The sequence below is a fragment of the Protopterus annectens genome, chromosome 2.part0, assembly GCF_019279795.1.
Source record: "Protopterus annectens isolate FY-2018-M chromosome 2.part0, PAN1.0, whole genome shotgun sequence".
NCBI lineage: Eukaryota > Metazoa > Chordata > Ceratodontiformes > Protopteridae > Protopterus > Protopterus annectens.
This window is the reverse complement of record NC_056728.1, coordinates 304,240,541-304,259,902: the sequence shown is the minus strand read 5'-3', so window position 1 is coordinate 304,259,902 and position 19,362 is coordinate 304,240,541. Positions and strand designations below refer to the sequence as shown.

The window sequence follows — 19,362 nt, the reverse complement described above, 5'->3', positions numbered from 1 at the left end:
TAGTCAGAACCTTAAACAACATCTCTATTACAAAGATGTTAAGGAAATTGCCACACATAAACCTAATAGTAAGGTTAGCACTTCTTTCTGTTACAACTGTATTTGTTGCAAATTAATATGTAGTAATCACAAGTTCATCAATCCTGTTACTGGAAAGATCTATTGTTTCAACTGCACTGGCACTTGCACTAACAGCAACATAGTCTATTTGGCTACTTGGTCAAAGTGTACTAGTTTTTATGTAGGAAAAAGTACCAAGAAGCTAAAAGAATGTATTACAGAACATCAATGGGACATAAGGAGAAAGGTTAGCACTAACTCCCTTGCTAAGTATGGGTTCTGATCATATATTTCACTTTAGGGCTATTTATGTATTGGCTAAATGCTCCAGAAGTGGTGATTTTGATAATAAACTAGAAAACGTTGAATATGAATGGATTCTACAGTTACAGGCAGACTATGAACCTGGTATTAACTCATTACATCTAAGTGATGCCTCCGGGTGCATCTGTAGTTAACTCATACTGACTCCTCTAGGTGTCAAATATTGCTTATTCATATTTGCATCAATAATTCTAAATCCATATTATGTACAAGGTTTTAAAATATTTCATCTTAAAGCTTATGTAATGGCAAACTCAACTGCATTAATATTTCATCTCTGTCTAGTACAGGTAAATAGATATTAACTGCTATTTTTATGATATTAATTTATATAGATATAATTTTCATATTTTTCTTAATATCTCAACAACCAAGTAATGCAGACACAACCCCTTAGCTTTATATGAAAGTTCTCAGCTAGATGAAGAAAATGCTGCTGACAGCATGTGTGTAACTTGAGCGGTTGCTGAGATATTGTAAGTTATTTACAAAATATTACAAACATAATACTGTGTTTACTGTGACTTATAAAATTTGGTTTAAGACCTAGAACCTAAAGAATACTGCTACTATAAAAATAGTTTGTGCTGAAGAGTTTGCCATTTATACATCTTTCATAACCCCTAAGGTTCCAAAGATATGAACATTTGTTTGAAATAAGTTGACATCATTTGATTCTGTCAAAAGGCTTAGGCTCTGCCCATTGTAAGTTGCATTGTAAACTTCCTGAGCTCCATTCGAGTGAATGAGTTAACTCAACTGTTAGTTTAAAACCAATTTTGAAGCAGAAGCAAAATACGGTGAAATAACTTATACACTAAGTGTCATTATCTGCTTAGATAGTCATACTACTTTGAATAAACCTGATCCTATTTGATGTTAGAAGCTAAGCAGGGTTAGGCTTGATTAGTACTTGGAAGGGAGACCACCTGAGAATATCAAGTGATGTAATTTTCACGTGTTGAATTTTAAAAATTATGTAGTGAATACTTTTTTAAATCTATTACTAAGCATAATTAACTCTGTTTTGATTGGAGGTTGTGTTTTCTGATGAAATGTGAATTTGGTATTTAATTAACTAATGTTTTTTGGAATGATGGCAGAAATCTTGAAAGCTTTGTAAGATTAAAAGTTTTTATTGGCATTTTTGAGTCCAGATGATTTTTGGATTTTATTAGTTTTATTACTGTTTACTCAGTTTACTGGCTTCCTGGATCCTATTTTCCTTGTGTATGGGGAGAATAAACCAGTTCTGCAACTGGAGTAACCACACTATTCTTATCAACTGTGTCACCCTCAACCTGTCCTATATCAAAGGTCTATATGTCCTGAGTATCTGTAGGTATACTGACTGTGTTTGAAATATGGGCAGGGGATGTGGGAGCCACAGCCTCAGTGTCAGACTGATCCTCTGCACCCTCAACACCTGATTGTCAGCATAGGCCACCAACAACTCAGACACCAGGTGGTAGGAGTTCCACAGTGCCACTGTCAGGATCACCTAAGATAACAAGCAATAAACACAACAAAAAGAAATAGAGAATGAAATCAATCAAAACATTTTGTTATATGAAAGGTATGTTTAACAGTAACAGATGTTAAAGCAATACAAATATTACTCTCAGATAGACCTCACTCTACCTTATATACACCAATAACAATGAAAAATATGTGCTAACCATGTGGAGATGGTCTTACAGACTGCAATTCAAATGTCCATGTATGCAAGGAATGGCAAGGAAAGGAGGCTGATAAATTTCACAATGCAAATGAAACACAAACAGAGAACAATCCCTTTTACATGTGTGTAGATTAAGAAGGATCTCTTACAAAAATCTACTGACCAGTTGAGTTTACCCCAAACCCTCCTCTATCTCTCTATCATTGTGTTGTCCAATTCACACTTATTGCTGGTTGTAGATATATTAGACATACAACATATATGCATATAGAGAAACATGCACTGATACTTACAAATACTTTTATTTTACATACCTAGACACATATTTTTATTTTGCATACCTAGAAGTTCTGCTTGAGACACTCTGGGTCTGTCATCCACATCAGCACCAACATCTAGGATTCTGAGTAAAACCTCTGACAAGCTCTCTTGATCTTTGATAGTGGACAGGAACTCCACTGTTTCAGTTAGTGGTGGTTTGGCAGTAGGACCACCTCCCATAGCTACCTGTTCCCGGGCAACTGCAGCCACCCTACAGCAGACAGAGGTTATCATATATGCTCTGTGTCATATCTGGGAGTAACTTTTCCCATGGTCTCCAATAGCATTGATGTCACTGAACACCTCCTACCATATCCTGTCTTGAGCAGAGTGGTCACTACTACCTCTCCCTAAGATACAAGCTTCATGATGACATATGGCCTGGATAATGACCTCATTTACTGCATCAATGAATGATCGCTTATGAGGTACAGATTTCTAATTCAGTGCCATATCCCTATATGAGCTGAAATAGAAAACAGACACAAAATAACAATTTCTAATAGACAGAATGGCTGTGAACTCAGTTATTTATGAATGTATGCAGCCATCATGCACTCAACAGTTTAGAAGATAATGCTCCCTATGACTATACACAAGTTAAGACACCCCATCCCCCCAAATATATATATTAATAAAATAATAACAACTATAACAGTTCTGTAACATGGATAACAGTTTTATAACTTTGCAATACATCACATCATTAAACATACTAATTCACAATGTACAAGTAGAAATTGAGAAAACTATCATAGTTCAGTCTCTAATGGTGTGGAGAGTAGCCAGGTAGATATCACAACCTTAACACATTCAATGGGCTACTCATGTAAAAATACCTGACCTTGCTAGAAAGTTATATTAAATTCTTCTGCAATAACTGTTCAAATTCCAAGGAAATAAAACCAATGACATTTATATCAGGTAGCATTCTTTACCAAACATTATAATGCAGACAAATACCTGACATAAATGGGCTATGCCAACAGTAAATGATAAAGAAAAATCAGACAAAAAAAGAAATGTTTTGTATTGGGAATTGCAATTCATCCTTAATGTTACTCTAAAAGTATTCAATAAGAAACAGCAGCATACCTTGACAAGAAAGCATTTAAAAATGAGATAAATCTCCAGAACTGTGTATATTTAGCATTATCGAGCTCTATAAAGCCAAACAATCTCCCAGCTACAATACAATTCATCAGCTACACGATTACCTTTACATAGTGCAGAGTCAGCCCTCTGAGCACTGTGAGTATGCAATAAGATGTCAAATCATTAACATTCCTGAAAACCACAATCTGCTCTAAGTACAGGGTCATTGAACATGGTGTAAGCGGCTATATGATTGTATTCCCATGCTCTAGCACAGCATGAAAGAGCATTAAGAAGCTTGCAGGCATCTATTATTAGCCTGATTGCAGAAACAATCAGTTTTTCACAGTCTTCCCCTCTTTGATGTACACTTACTGAGGGTGTGTCAGGAAGAAGAAACTTACCAAAAAGTGTGAAAGTGAATTGGCTGAGTTATGAGAGCAACATTGCCAACATTCAAATGCTGTCTTGATGACCACAGTTGCTGCCTCTTAAGAAGAAATGTTGTGCATATTCAAGGGAATACTTTAAGCATTGATACAGACACCATATGCAATAAAAGTCAGATAACATTACTGTAAAGAAAGCACAGATAAGGGAATGAGGCACCATAAAAAAGGAATGCAATACACTAGCATTGTTTGCAATGTTTGCTTAATATTGTGTGAGTACATTTGTATCATAATTGTTGCCAGTATCCCACTCATCCATACATTTACAAATGAGAAAGGACAACGTTCATAACTTGTTTGTATTGTACTTTCAATGTGACTTTATACAACTTCACATTTTGAGTACATCTAAACACTTACACTCCTTTCTAATATATGTCATTGTCTGTGGCAAATATGGGAAATGATCTTAAATTGTTGGTCTTAAGACCATGATTTGATTGTTCAAATCCATAAAGGTTCCTGTTGAAAGATAATAAAGTTGAGAGTTTTTATTTTGTCTTGATTGCTTGCATGCCATTTGACATTGAGCTCCATTGAATAGTAATGGTCAGTAGCAGTGAACAATAGTTCAATTCCTAAGGTAAAAACTAACAAAATGAATTTGGAATGCCATCAGTAATGCAGATGGCATTGGCAATGGTGCACGTTCCTCAGCACTCTGGACAGTACAGCGTGAAGAAATTCAAGATGTCAGCTACCTATCTGTGTGGCATGATGTATAAACATATTGAGCTTAGGGAGACAGTACAGGAGACACAGAGTTCAAAACCTGTTCACAGATAGGGTGGTTATATTAAATATTGTTATTTTGGTGTATGAATGTGTTGAAGTGGGAAACTTAAATAATGTCAGTACTGACTAAAACTAACCAACAGATAAGTAATTTGAAATTATGTCAATATTGTGTGTGCTGTGTGAAAAATGAAAGCATTTCTGCTGTTGCTTGCCCCATTTCTATTCTCATGGTATTACCTAAAGTCATGATATTGTAAGACATAAATGATAGTAATGATACAGTAATGAGATGTGAGAAATTGAATGTGTCAGTGTAATGCAACGGAAGCTCTGCTCATTGCTAGATATACACTTTGATTCTTTTCATGTTCCTTTAAATTATCTAAAACAATGTCTGTAAATGTTTTTACTAAATATTGTCTTCTGCATTTGTGTTCTGCTTGAAATCTCACTATCCACTTTCACGGCTTAAGGAGAAATGTGAAAAATGAAATTTGGTTTGCCTTCAGTATCACAAATAGGCCTGGTATTGGTGTGCATCCACCAGCACCCTGGATATGAATTACTGCAGAGAATGCATGACAGATGCCCAACTTTGTGGCACAAGGTGTAAATGAAGTGAATTGAGAGAAATAAATTAGATGATGCAGTGTTTGAATTTTGTTTACAGATCATATTTCAATTATTCTTAATATGTTTCTGTTTTTATTTGTTTATTTGTAATCTGCAGCACACAAGCAGGGTTCATGACCAAAAAGTGAAAAATGTAGTTTAGGCTCCCTTATGAAGTGCAAACATGGCCTGCAAAACTGTATGTATGTCAGCAGTCTGGATAATACTTTGTAACTGATTTCTGCATCTGAGATAACTATCCCTTTTTGCACAATGTGTAATTGAAGTGAGTTGAGTGAAATAAGACAAGTTATGCTGTGTTACAATCCTGTTTACACATCACATATCAATTATTCTCAGTATGTATTTTATTTTTTAATTTGTAATCTGTATTTCCATGCTGCTTGGCAGCATACAAGCATGGTTACCTACCAAAGGAAAACAGTGAAAAAATAGTTTAGTCTCCCTTATCTAGAGCAAACATGCCTGGCAATGGTGTGTGGACATCAGCAGTCTGGATAGTACTTACTAATTAAATTTAACATCACAGATAACTATTCCTGTAGTACAACATGTAATTGAAGTGAATTGAGAGAAATAAGACAGGTTATACAGTTTGACTATAGGTAATTATTAATTTTATAGAGGGTGGCATGAATACATATTTACACACATTTATTATCACTGTGTTGTGCAAAACTTAGCTATTCTCAGAGATATGAACAGCATTTGAGCTGCCTGTCCAGTTTCACATTATTTTCCATTAACTTCAAGTCTGATAATGTGTGCCACAAAGTATATTTTATATGTTGCAAGGAGATGTGAGAAGGATGAATGTGTCACTTGAATAGACTTCTTGCTCTGGTCATTGCTACACATATCCATTGATTGAATTCATTTTACTGTTAGATTTTTTGTTTCTCATATATTTTATTTCTAATGCCTTTTCCATTTGCTCTTTGTTCAGTAGTGCACAGATACGACTCACTGATTAAAGAAAAATGTGAAGATATAGTTATGTCTGCCTTCTGTAGTGCAAACAAGCCTGGCAACAGTGCATTTTTGTCATAAATCTGGACAGTGCTGAGTGGAGACCCTCATCTGTTGCTTACCTATGTCTGTGGCACAAGCTATAAATGTAGTGACTTTAAATAAAGAACAGAGATAATTAATGACTGGAATCTAGCTAAAATATACTTCTACCAAAGGTTTCAGAATCCAGTTTCTCACATTGTTATTAGCAATGTGAAACTAAAGACAAAGGAGAATGATAAACATGTTTATTGCAAGCAATGTATCAGTAATGCTTGCCTAACTAAAATTTTCTAATTACCACATATCATTAATGCTTCACATATAACTTCAAGATGATTGCGTGTACAATTTATTAAACATGACAATGATGATATTTAAATTACAAATGCACATACATATATATGATAGGCACAATATTTTTGTTATAATCAAAATGACGCATCACATATACTAAATGTGTCTAGGACAATATGTCTAGTAAGGTATGCATGCAATGCATCCCAACTTGTATTACTCTGGTCATGAAACTCTATCCATCTGAAATATATTTACAAAGAAATATTGTTTTTTACATAGGAATGCATTCCCAGGGCCACTTAAAGTCACAGACATACAGGCCTCACTGATTATTCATTCATTCTGAAATTAGCTTATCTCTAATTGCCATGCTTAAAAGGAAGTTTTCCTGTGGCAATTAGAATTAATAAGCTCATTTTCATGCTTTTTGCATTCTTTATTCCATGGGTTCAATAGTGTGTAAGTCCCAACATCCAAATATGTCACAATTAATCTTATTTATCCTTCCATATACAGGTATTACAAGCCAATCCATTAAGCATTTCATTGCATAACATCGGAACACATGTCAATAGGTTGAGCATTACACATGGCAAATCTGACTGCCATGTTTCATAGCTTTATTGCTATTTGAGGGAAGTAGTGCATCTTTGTGCACAACCTGGTACATGCATGATCTGAATTAAGCACCAATTCAGACATATATTGCTAGCTTGACTTCAGCAGACATGGCAGACAATGGAGAGAAGGTTGCTAAATTTACAGCACAAATGTGGGGTATTGAGGAGTCCAGGATTTTTATAACTCTTCTTGTAAAGTGCTACAGCTGTAGGCTGCTGAAGATGGATTATACCAGATTTCGGTATAAGGCTGAGGCTTATAATTGCTTGACCAAGGCTGTCTCCAGTGCAACTGGTATTCCACACACTACAGAACAATGCCATCACCACTATAATGACCTTATGAAGCACAAGCAGGACCTCCTAAGCTGATGGGAGGCTGAATTTAGGACTGCAAGCCAAGCACCCCTCAGTTGTGTAAGTATACTGATCCATAACTGGTGTACAATATGGCATTAATGAATTAATTATACTATATTTTATATATATATATATATATATATATATATATATATATATATATATATATATATATAAATATATATATATATATATATATATATATATATATATATATATATATATATATATATATATATATATATATATATATATATATATATATATATATATATATATATATATATATATATATATATATATATATATATATATATGTGTGTGTGTGTGTGTGTGTGTGTGTGTGTGTGTGTGTGTGTGTGTGTGTGTGCATTTTTTGTACTGTATAGCTGCAGAAGAAGTAGCAGCACCACAAGAGATTAACTTGCCAGAGTGAGGTATGGGGTAAGTATAAGTATACCTCAGGTCCATATTCAAGTCAGATAACTATTTTCAGTTCCTCTGTCACTAGCATCTTGAGCAGGCATACCTCAACCTTGATATCAAGCATGCATGCCTTTCCCAATAACTCTTGCTGCTTGCATTAGGCAATGACAAAACCAGCTTAACTGTGTCCAGGTGCAATATCCAGAAGAAGCAGTTCATTTTTATTATAGGATAGTATTTCTAAAACATTAACAGCAATAATATGTTAGGAACAATTCAAATATTGTAACTTCACTTATTACATTTAAATGCATATATCCTACCCATCATAGGGAAATAAAGGCTGCTGTTTATTATATCCCAGAAATGAGACTTTTTTATTTTATGATATACTAATACCTTCACATCATATATGGATGTGGCAAAGGTGTACAATAGTAAATTATCATAATTGTTTAAGATTCATGAAAAAATGAAGGAATGTGATATGCCATGGATCTAATGATCTCCTTTTTATGTCTCCTTTCACCTTATCTCTCTATTTTTATGATTTGTTTTTGGAGGGGTTATAATCTATTTAGATTCTGCTGTTTGAAAACTTTGCTGCTGAAAATAAAATTATTAACAGCACAGAGAGGTAGACCAACCACTGCAGCCTGGCATGTCATACCTCCAGAGATAGCAGCATAGACACCCAGCACTATGGGATCACAGCCTATTAACATTGCCTCAACAACCCCCTGCCCTACCTGCTCCACCTTCATCAGGTAGCTCTACCCCAGCTGCTTGTGCTGTGGTATCCTCTGCTAGCAGTACCAGGGGAGGTGACAATTTTGTCACCTGGCAGAAACTGTCAGAGCTAGTGGGGGCTATCATGGAGAGGGCCTCAGTTCTTGGAGAGGGGGTTAAAAAGGTTCTGTGTCAGATTGCAAAAATGATGACATATCTGGCATTGACCCAAGCAGCTGATACAGGTGGCAGTGATGTCTCACTGTTCTCAAGCTGAACAAGGATGTGCCTCTGATGATCCTCTCTCCATCCTGAATCATGGTATCTCTGAACCTTTTGCCTCCATCACCAAAAAAAATTGTGACATATAATTCTTTATTTAGTTTGCACAATGTTTATATGTCTGTATTGAATTTTAAAAACATGTTATCTTGATTTCAGAGTAATGTTGACTCAGTTAATTCAGCTAGTTGTCTGCTCTCCAATAGTTACACTTGCAACTGTGTCACTATGTTGGTTAACCTACTCACACATAATGCATCAATGCTATTCTTCGGTAAGAAGTGTCTGTTTCTCTTGTCAATGCACATTGTGAAACATGAGACAAGTGTGCAATCATTCAGGAATGAAGTGGCAGGAAAGTTTGATTGATAATCCACTGATTTACAACTGTGATTTTCTTTGGCATCCCATACTGTGAAACGGGTACATATCCCTCAAGTAATATTATGTACATGAAGGACAGGATCTTAATCTTAGAGAAGTATGTCATTACATGGAACAATCAAAGTGCTGTTACATTATCTTGCACACACACATATGCATTTGTCACCAAACCTGTGATGCACAGTACCATCTGTTCCAAACAGTGGATTTTTAACAAGTACAAATGTGCTTTTTCACATTATTAAATTCAGACTTCTCCTGTGGCATTTGCAACTAATGCTGTGCTCTCTAGACTGTATAACTATATAGGTTGGAGGGTTGATGGTCAATGTGGGAAACTTGTGTGTGTGTGTGTGTAACACTTGGTGCTGAATCTACTTCCTCTGAGGGGAATTAATTTAACTTTTTACACACCTCCCTTACCCAGTTTTAACATGAAACATCTTCTTTGAAACACACTGATGAGGCCATCCTGTCAAAAGTGCACTTTCACCCCTTAAGAGTCAGATTTCTTTTGATGCGCTTAGAACTAATATTGTGCATTCTAGATTGTGTAACTAAATAAATAGGACATTTGATGTTCAACACAGGAAAATTATGTATGTATGTGTAATGCTTGGTGATGTATCCACTTCCCATGAAAAGAATACATTTAACTTTGCACACAGCTCCCATATCCTACTTTTAACAGAAATATCCTCTCTGCAACATACTGATGAGGTCATCCTGTCAAAAGTGCACTCTGTCTCACTCTCCCTCCCTCTCCTTAAGACTCAAACTTCCCTGTGGCACCTGCAAATAGTACTGCACTTTCTAGGCTGCGCAATTAGACAGCTAGGAGGTTTTATGCTTAACATGGGAAGCTTGTCTGTGTGTAATGCTTAGTGCTGTGTCTGCTTTCCCTGAACAGAATTCATTTAACCTTGCACACAGCACCCTTATCCTACTTTTAACAGAAGCACCCTTTCTGCAACACACTGTTCAGATCATCCTGTCAAAACTACACTCTCTACTCTTAAATGTTCAACTTCTCCTGTGGTGCTCATGACTAACCCTGTGTTTTATACACTATGTTACTAGCTAGGTAGGAGGTTCAAAGCTCAATATGGGAATGCTTTGTTTGTGTGAGTATGTGATGGAAGGGGGTGTATAGTCAGGTGTGTATGTCCTCCAACACAACTGTGTTCAATCCACTTCCATTCTGGACAAAGCTTTAAACTGCTAGATGACTCCAGCATCCCCTTTTCCCACCTTTCACATCTTCTTTGCAACATACTGATGAGGTCATTCTCTCTAAAGTGCACTCTCTCACTTGCAATTTCAGACTTCTTCTATGGTGCTTGTGGTTCTTACACTGTTCTCTATAATGTATAATTAAATAAATAGCAGATTCAAATATAGCAGTAATTATCTACTAAGACTGTGTGTGTGACTGTAAATGACTTCAAGATTAGTTAATAGACATTTGCAGTAGCAACGTTTACTACCCCTGATGGCTGTAAAAGTCATTTTACCACACACACACCTCAGTGACAATACACTATTGATGTCATCCCTTCATAGATGATATTTGCCTCATTTGTGCTTAGAATTCTTCTGTGGTGGTGGCTGCTGGTATTATGCTGTAAAGATTCTGTAACTAGATTGGTAGGTGGTTCAGGTCTATCCTTGCTTAAATAATGTGACTGTGATCACTGTTGAATACCTTACAACCACAATTATGTATACTTCCACTTAGGAGATGCATTTACAGTGGTACAGTGTTAAACTGGCAAATCTTAGCATCCCCAGGGGAAACAAATTTTTGGCAACACCATGATTACATAGGTTCCTAGATTAGTACTAGACTAACTGCCTTTTTGGGCCATTTTCAGCCTAGCCAATTACCCCATGTGAGAATCAAACCCTGCACCTTATGTTTGTAAGGTAAACACCTTAACCATTATGCCAACCTCCCACCTAATGATTCCATAACTGCATTATCTCACAGTTGTAGTGTGACTTTGAAACTCTGCTTTGTACATCACATATCTACATAGGTACAGGTTTGAGTTCAGCTGTGAGTGGGTCTTTCACTTTCATACTGTGCATACTGCTCTTCAGATACTTATATGATGTGTAGCTGTACGGTGTTATTGTGCCCTTTGACTAACTTTTAGCATAAATATCCAGCTAACAAATAATGGTGATGCCATCCATTCAATTGTGTACTGTCACAGTTGCACCATAATGTGTTGAGTGGTGCTTGTGATTTAGTCACTAACCTGTAGCTTGTGATCTTACATAGTTCAAATCCAGCCATTACTGTTCAGGATACATTGTGTCAGTCTTAGTGTGACTGTACATGTTGCCAACACTGCTGTCCAACACATCTGCTGTGTACATGATTATATGTTGATTCCTCTTACAAAAAGCTATGATAATTTCTCACATAGCAATGCTTTTATTCAGAGTAATGGTAACATGCATTGCATTTTCCTTACATAACACTTGTAATACGTGTTCTCCTCGGGCACGAGGAAATGAGACAATAATTTCTATGTTGTTGCTTTAGTACAGCAAATACAGGCATATGTATCCCTTGCAGTAATAACATGATGTAAAGCCTTGACATACCAACACATCTCACAACTGTAGTGACACTTCTATTGTGACGTATTCATTCTCTACACTATCATGATTTTCTGTAGTCAAATGTTCAGGCGTTCAACAGCCACAGTCAGTGACTGTTAGCATCATGTGACCTTATACTGTAATGCATGAATGGCATCCATCACAGCTATAATGTGTAGATTTACAGTGGGAGAGGCCTCTCCATCCCTTTTATTTGCAAGTGATTTTTTGCAACACATGCATATGATGTAATAAGTTAGCACAGGTGGAGTATCACACTTGTGTAAGACTTCCACTGTGGCACTTGTGGTTTAACCATCTGTCATTACTGGATAGACTTCCATAACTTGATGTTTTTAGGTTCATAGGTAAGTACTAGGCTGACTACCTTAGTGGGTCATTTTCAGCCAATTCAGACAATTTCCCTTTTTTGCTCAAAATAACATATCCCATTTGGTTATAAATTGGCTAATTCAATTCCAGAAAAGGGGATGATTATATGAATATAATAATGTTTAAAAAAAAAGCGTATGTAGTTATTTATATCCATTTTATATTGGACAATGTTTTATAATCACATGTTGTGATTGTATGGCAGTGGAATGGTTATTCGGGGCATGTCATGTTATGACTGCTTCTGTGCTGTGTTCATTGAGTGCTGACTTGTATAGCACACCTACATAGATAGAATGTGGTACAGTTCTGGAACAGTGTGTGCACTACCAGATGGAAACAGCTTCCTTGTCAAAGAAGCATTGATATTGTACTGCTCACTGTTGTGTGGGCAGTAACACATGTAGGTCCTTTTTAGCATTCTGACTAAATCAGATTTCTCAAATTATATTCATAACTCCTTTTTTACTGCAAACATTGATTTAGTTTATTTGTGACAGCCTCCATTTCTAAATCCCGTGGCACATGCAGTCAATACAGAGGTCAGAAGAGACCCTGATATCATAGGCAGGGGTGTGTAGCTGTTAACATCTGTATGATAGACAGCAGTGGCTTACATGCAGAAATTAGTTATAGCAAAGTCAGAGGGCAAACTTTTTTCAGGTGATTGTCCTACAAGGTAGGGCATCCATAACTCTTATGATAGGAAAGTGCTGTAGGCCCTTCAAGGGTGTTCTTCATGACACAACTGATATGTATATTTCTATGGCATCCATGATTGGTATGCATGTCTCTGATATCTGTCTTCACATGTGTTTGAAAATGATATGTTTATTATGTCATTCATTGTTCACAGACAGTACTTATTTCTAAAGTTATTATGCAATGTATTGCATGTCTTCATCCAAGCATTTCTTTATTACTGCAATTGTTTTCATCATACTATAAAGTTTAATGGCAGATGACGGCTTCCTTAAAACATTTCTTACTGTATGGCATGTTGTCAGACCATCAAGAAGAGTGATTGGTCCTCTGTGATGACACTTTCTTGTGTGTTGGTGCTGTTGAATTGCTATTATGTTAGTACTGCCTGTAATTCCATGTGAGCATACCTAGTATAATAATGTCTGAGATGTGTGCAATTTACCAGTGGAAAACTTGAAATCATGAAATGTTATCTGATCTGCATTGTCATTTGTCACTTATGCATGTTGAGTGTTATTATATTACCATTTAGCATTTACATTACTATACAACATATAATTGTCTATTACATGTTTATAGGTGATAAACCCCTTTCCTATGGGTGCGAATAACCGTTATTTGCAAAGCATGTCTCTTTCTGATGTGCATGACACAACATCTGTAAGGTTCGTTTTTTCCTGTGTATACTTGCTGAGGTGGAGAATACAGAAGTGGTGTAGCCTAGTGTACATACATTCCATTTATATGTAGCTCATATGCATTAACTGCAGTCTGTGCATTTATCATGTAATGGATTTTCTGTCATTGCTAACTGTTATCTCAATGCAGCATTTTATTAGCGTGTATATCACATTAACTCCACTTTGTAACACTGTAGCTTTATGACACGCTCACAACCTTTGTTAGCATGTCTATTTTTATTTATGGGCATAAATCAAGTAGTGTCTTTGAGATTAATTATCATTATATCAACATGTCAGTATTTATGTTACAAATGTTTCTTTGATACTTTAGCATATTTGCCTGAGGTACGAGAGTACATTTTCTCCATTTCCTTTATTCTTTTAAGTACTTCTGGATACAACCAATTTTATTTGCATACAAATCCCCCGTTTCACTTTCTCGCCTTCAGAATTCTTTCACTGCACTTACCTTTATTATTTTTGGGTTACAGCATGTGCTCCTATATTTGGTTTGCCTATAGCCAACCATTTTCTTTACATTGTGTGCTCATGCTTGCAGGCACCTTTCCACAACTGTGAGCAGTACTGCTGACCATGAAAAGGTACTTGCGCATGTGTAGGAGCAATGGGCAGCATGTATATTCAATTATGGCTACTGCTGCTCATTGCGCAAACATGCTTAAATCGTGTATGCTTAGGGTGAAGCCTACTTGATTGTTCATGAATCCCAGGGCAGTTTTTATTTAATACAATCAAGCTGGAGGCATGTGTCATTGGTGTAAATAACACAATTGCATGCCATACATTGAATCCATCAGATTTATTTTATTACACAGTTACTAATTTTCCACCTACAAATCATTTATACATCCTAGCTCTCTTCACTTTTCCCATTCCTTCTCAATGGTGAAAAGGATTTCTTTACTAAAGGCCTCCTACAATGGCCTGTATATCCGTCAGGCACATTCTCTTTCTCTGCCTATCTAGTCAGTTGACTCCTGCATTACTGTTTAGTGAGCTTCTCTTTCCTTCTTGTATAAGTACTTTGAAACCTTTGTATTTCAGCTAAATCGTAAATCCTCACCTCTCATTGTCATCGGTCTTTACCTTATCAACAGCTCTTTGCTCAGCATGTAATCAAATATTTTTTACAGTCCTTTCTCTTGTATTCACCCACACCTTCTTAGCATTTTCCTACACACAAAAATCTAGAACACTCTCCATTGTAATTGCTGCTTATCTACATAAATCCTTAATTCCTTTCCATAACAAAACTCTTTTATCCCTCCATCCCCCATTCTCCAACCTAACTCATCTTCACCCGTTTTCCCTCACAAAGGGTTCACATTTGCAGTGTATTGGATCAGATGGTTAACCTACAGGGACATAAAAATAAACCAGATCAATGGCATCTCACTTGCTATTCTCACCTTGAGATCTCACAGCCTTGGGAAAAGGGCACATCTTTTTTCCTGGAAGGAGTGTGACATCAGAGTAACAATAATAAGGAAGGGTTATCCTACATGCAGATGAATGTAGTTACAGTGAGCAGCTTTTCATCATGTTTTTGTCATCAAGGTAAGTCAAAACCATGTTGACTTGTACTATACTAGATTGGGGTACACTGCACTTGGGGTTTTCACTTTCCTCACTGTTAACTGACCAGGAGATTAATAAATATATAACTAAAGGGTATGTGGCGGAGTAAAACCCCCAACATGGGAATGCAGGGGATGGTCTTACTCCCTATAAAAAGATGTTTTTATCACGTTTTTGTGCTTTTGACTTATGCTTCACATACCGCGTTCTAAATTTTTGCCCTTTACTGACCTCTGCAACATACCACCTAAAATTCATCATACGCATCTTCTAAACTCTTTGCCTGACTCAAGCTTATCTTTTCTATTCTCTTCTCCTTCCATATAAGTACAACCCAGCTCATTTTACCCTTACTTATGTCTTTCCTCTTCTGAAATCATAATGTGTCCTTCTGTGTATAACAACTATAGTTCAAATAACATTCTAATTAAACCCATTCTACCTCTTAACATGCCTATTTTCTGACTTCATTTGTTGAACCCCCATTTTTTTCGGTCTGATGCTGCCTTCTATTTTTCTTCCTTCATCTCCTGAAATATAATGTATACTTTCAAACTTAAATAGTTGATCTCTGTAATTTGCACATGCAATCATGAATCCAGACATCACCTACACCATCCAGGGGAACCATGGTCAACTTTATTTGGGTAGTACTTCAAACCTGACACTTCCATATGTTTTCTAAATTCCTCTAACATCCTGAGTAACATACTTAGCATATATGCTAATAGCAGCATGAGGTCATCAGCTAAAAGCTTTATACTTTTTTCTCCTCCTGATCAAGTTTGGTGTCCTTTTGGCCAGTAGCTCTAAAGCAAATGATGGGGTTAAAACATTCACTACCTGACCACCACTGCCAACTTCTTGGCCTTGTACAGAACCAGTACTACCTTAATAAGCTGGGTTCCCAGACCTATGTCCTTCTTCAGCGGAGATATATTCTTTTGTACAGGCCACAGTTTTAATACCTAAAATAATCACCTATACCTGCCTCTCATTTTTTCTCTGGCCTAATCCACAAAGTTTAGATGGTGACACCAGTGAATGGTTGTTGATCTCTCTATTACAAAACCAACTTGATTTTCTGAAACTAGACTTGGCGACACACTTTCTAACTTCACTGTTAAGACTTGTCAAAATTTTGCATTGATATTATTTGGTGATTCTGAGTATTAAATCTTTGGAACATTTATTTACTTGCTTGTATTTGTTAACCAAAAAAAGTCTGGCTGTTCATCCAGGAACAAGGAGGTCATAACATCTGTGTACTCCTCCCTTATCAGACCCATTATCGAGTACAATGCCACCTTTGGCATGCACCTTGCCAAGCACATGCAGCAGTTGGAGAGATTACAGAGGTTCCTGCCAGGAAAATCCAGGGTCTCAAACACCTATTCCATACAGATAGTCTCTCTACTCAGTCTCATACCGACTGCTCAGAGGTGACCTATGTCTGGCATACAAGGCCATCTCAGACTCAACCTTGATGGAGTTGCTGCATATCTGTAAGTCAAGCTCCACTCGTACAACCCGCATGCAAGGCCTCAACCTGGTCTGTGACATTAATAGAACTTGTTTGTGGGATAGATATTTTCCCGACGACTCCCCATCTATGGAACAGACTCCTTCTCTATGTCAAGTAGAGTACCTCACTAGCCCTCTTTAAGAGGAACCTGGATGACTGGATGGGAAACAGAAAATAAATCCTGGGATCCCACCTGTGTCCCTGCTGGACAGGGAAAACAGGTGTTGACTTTGTGGGAACATAGGTGTAATTCTTTGCTAGGCTAATAAGAGCCTCTGAGTCAATAGCCTAGTATCATCCTATGAACCTATGAACCTATGGGCAATTAACAGGTATGAGTGAGCTAAGGGTAGAGGATAAGAGCAGTACTATCCATTAGAAAAGGAACAAATGCAGGTCCAAGTGGACACTACAGTTTTCTTAAGTCGGCTCTGGAAATGATTAAGATTTGATCCAAGTCACATTTTTGAGAGAGGATGTTCCATTTTTTTCGGCATGAAATGTGTATAGAAGATCATTATGTTGATTTTTAGATTTTTGAGCAAATAATAGAGTCTGGTTTTGTGGCCAACATGTGATTTCTTGGGAGCAGTATTGTTGAAGTAATTTGTTGTAAGTGAGGCATGTAAGTGCTTTGTGTTTAAATATGTGAACTACTCTGAATTGTGAATAAATCAGTTGAGATAGTTCTAGCCACAGAAGGTTCTTTAGTGCTATATCTGGTGAGTTTAGGGTGGTGGTGCAGCAGTTAGCATTGTTCTCACAGCAAGAGATTCACTGGTTTGATTTTCGGCTGGGTGCCTTCTGTGTGGAGTCTGCATGCCCTCCCTGCGGTCCCATGGGTTTCTTCAGGGTGCTCCAGTTTCCTCTCACATTCCAAAGACAAGCAGTAGGTGGATTGGACACTCTGAGTTGTTCATAGGTGAGAGTGTGTGTGCAAGTGAATGTATGAATGAACTACTGTGGCAGGGCTAGCCACCTGGTGGTGTAAAACCTTGGTTCGAGATGATTGTCTCTGCTAAAGTGACACCCTGACCCCATGTGCAAAATGGGAAAAGGAGTTGAGGATGGATAGATGGATATTTGGTGAGTTTAATATTTCCATTTAATTGTGTAGACCGATAGCACCTATGTATAATGTGTTATGTCTAGTAAATCTGAATGTGGTTAGCATTAACTCTGCAGTGTTAAAGTTGGGCATGGTTATGTTAACTTTTGAAAGGTTATGTTTACAGAGTAAATTATGGAGCATATCATATTGTATCTTGGAATGAGAATGGCTGGAATGGCCATTCTCCCACTGCTATTGTGTGTACATTGTAGAGTGATGCACACACAATAGTGTGCTATTTTATATTCATTAAATGGCTCTATACATTATGTAAAGTCACAAAACAAAGGTAAATGGTGCAATACGTTAATGAAAGCATGACTAGCTGAATTACATGCTAATTAACCAATCCAAGATGATGGAGCCATTCAGGAAGTTATAAAGTAATTGTGTAGACTTGGTGTAGCTCTTTGTTATGAACTTCAAAACCTATTGTAATACAGTCATCATCATACTTAGAAAAAAACAATGCTAGGGGCTGCTTCTGCTCTCTTGCATGTGTATGTGCAGCAGGCTCAAATCTATGCTGCTGCTACTGAAAGACCTCACCCAAGAAGAAGAAGGGTGCACAGATCTTGTTTAACATATCATGGACTGCATGATATTGAGATAGTAGAGAGATACAGGGTTGATAGGGAAACACTACAGAACTCTGCAACCTCTGCTGCCCCCATGTCAGACCTAGTGGAATTTGAGGAAAACCTATACTAGTGGAAACTAAGGTATGTGTAACAACATTAAGGATATTAGCTGCTGGTACATTTCACAGACCCACAGTGGATATACTAGGGGTGTCACAGGATTTAGCACCCAGAATATTGTACCAATGTCTTAATACTATACTAAAACATGCAAGGGAGTACATCTATTTTCCACATACACCAGAGGAGAGAGCAAGAACAATGCAGACATTTTATGCTGTAGCACAATTCCCTGAAGTTTTGGTGGCCATAGGCTGCACTCACATAGAAATTAAAGACCGACCTGGTGAACATGGAAGGAAATTCATCAATAGGAAGGGGTTCCACTCGATCAACTACCAGGTTTTCTGTAATGCCCGAGGGATCATCCTCAATGTATGTGCAGGCAATCCAGACAGTTACCATGACTCACTCATATGGTACACTTCTCAGCTTTACACAAGGTTTGCTAAGGAAGATGATGATCACCAAGGCCATATACAGGCTGATGCAAGTTATGAACTGGAACTGTGGCCCATGACACCCATCAGAAATGCACACACACCCACAGAAAATGATACAGTGATGCCCACACTCAAGCTAGAAACATCATAGTGCATGTGTTTGGCATGCGGAA

General features: G+C 37.1%; 1 pseudogene; it reads left to right on the top strand.

Annotated features, from left to right (window-relative positions):
* Window positions 1–1,219: 1,219 nt before the first annotated feature.
* On the top strand, window positions 1,220–1,338 carry LOC122793886 (annotated as a pseudogene).
* The last annotated feature ends 18,024 nt before the right edge of the window (window positions 1,339–19,362 follow it).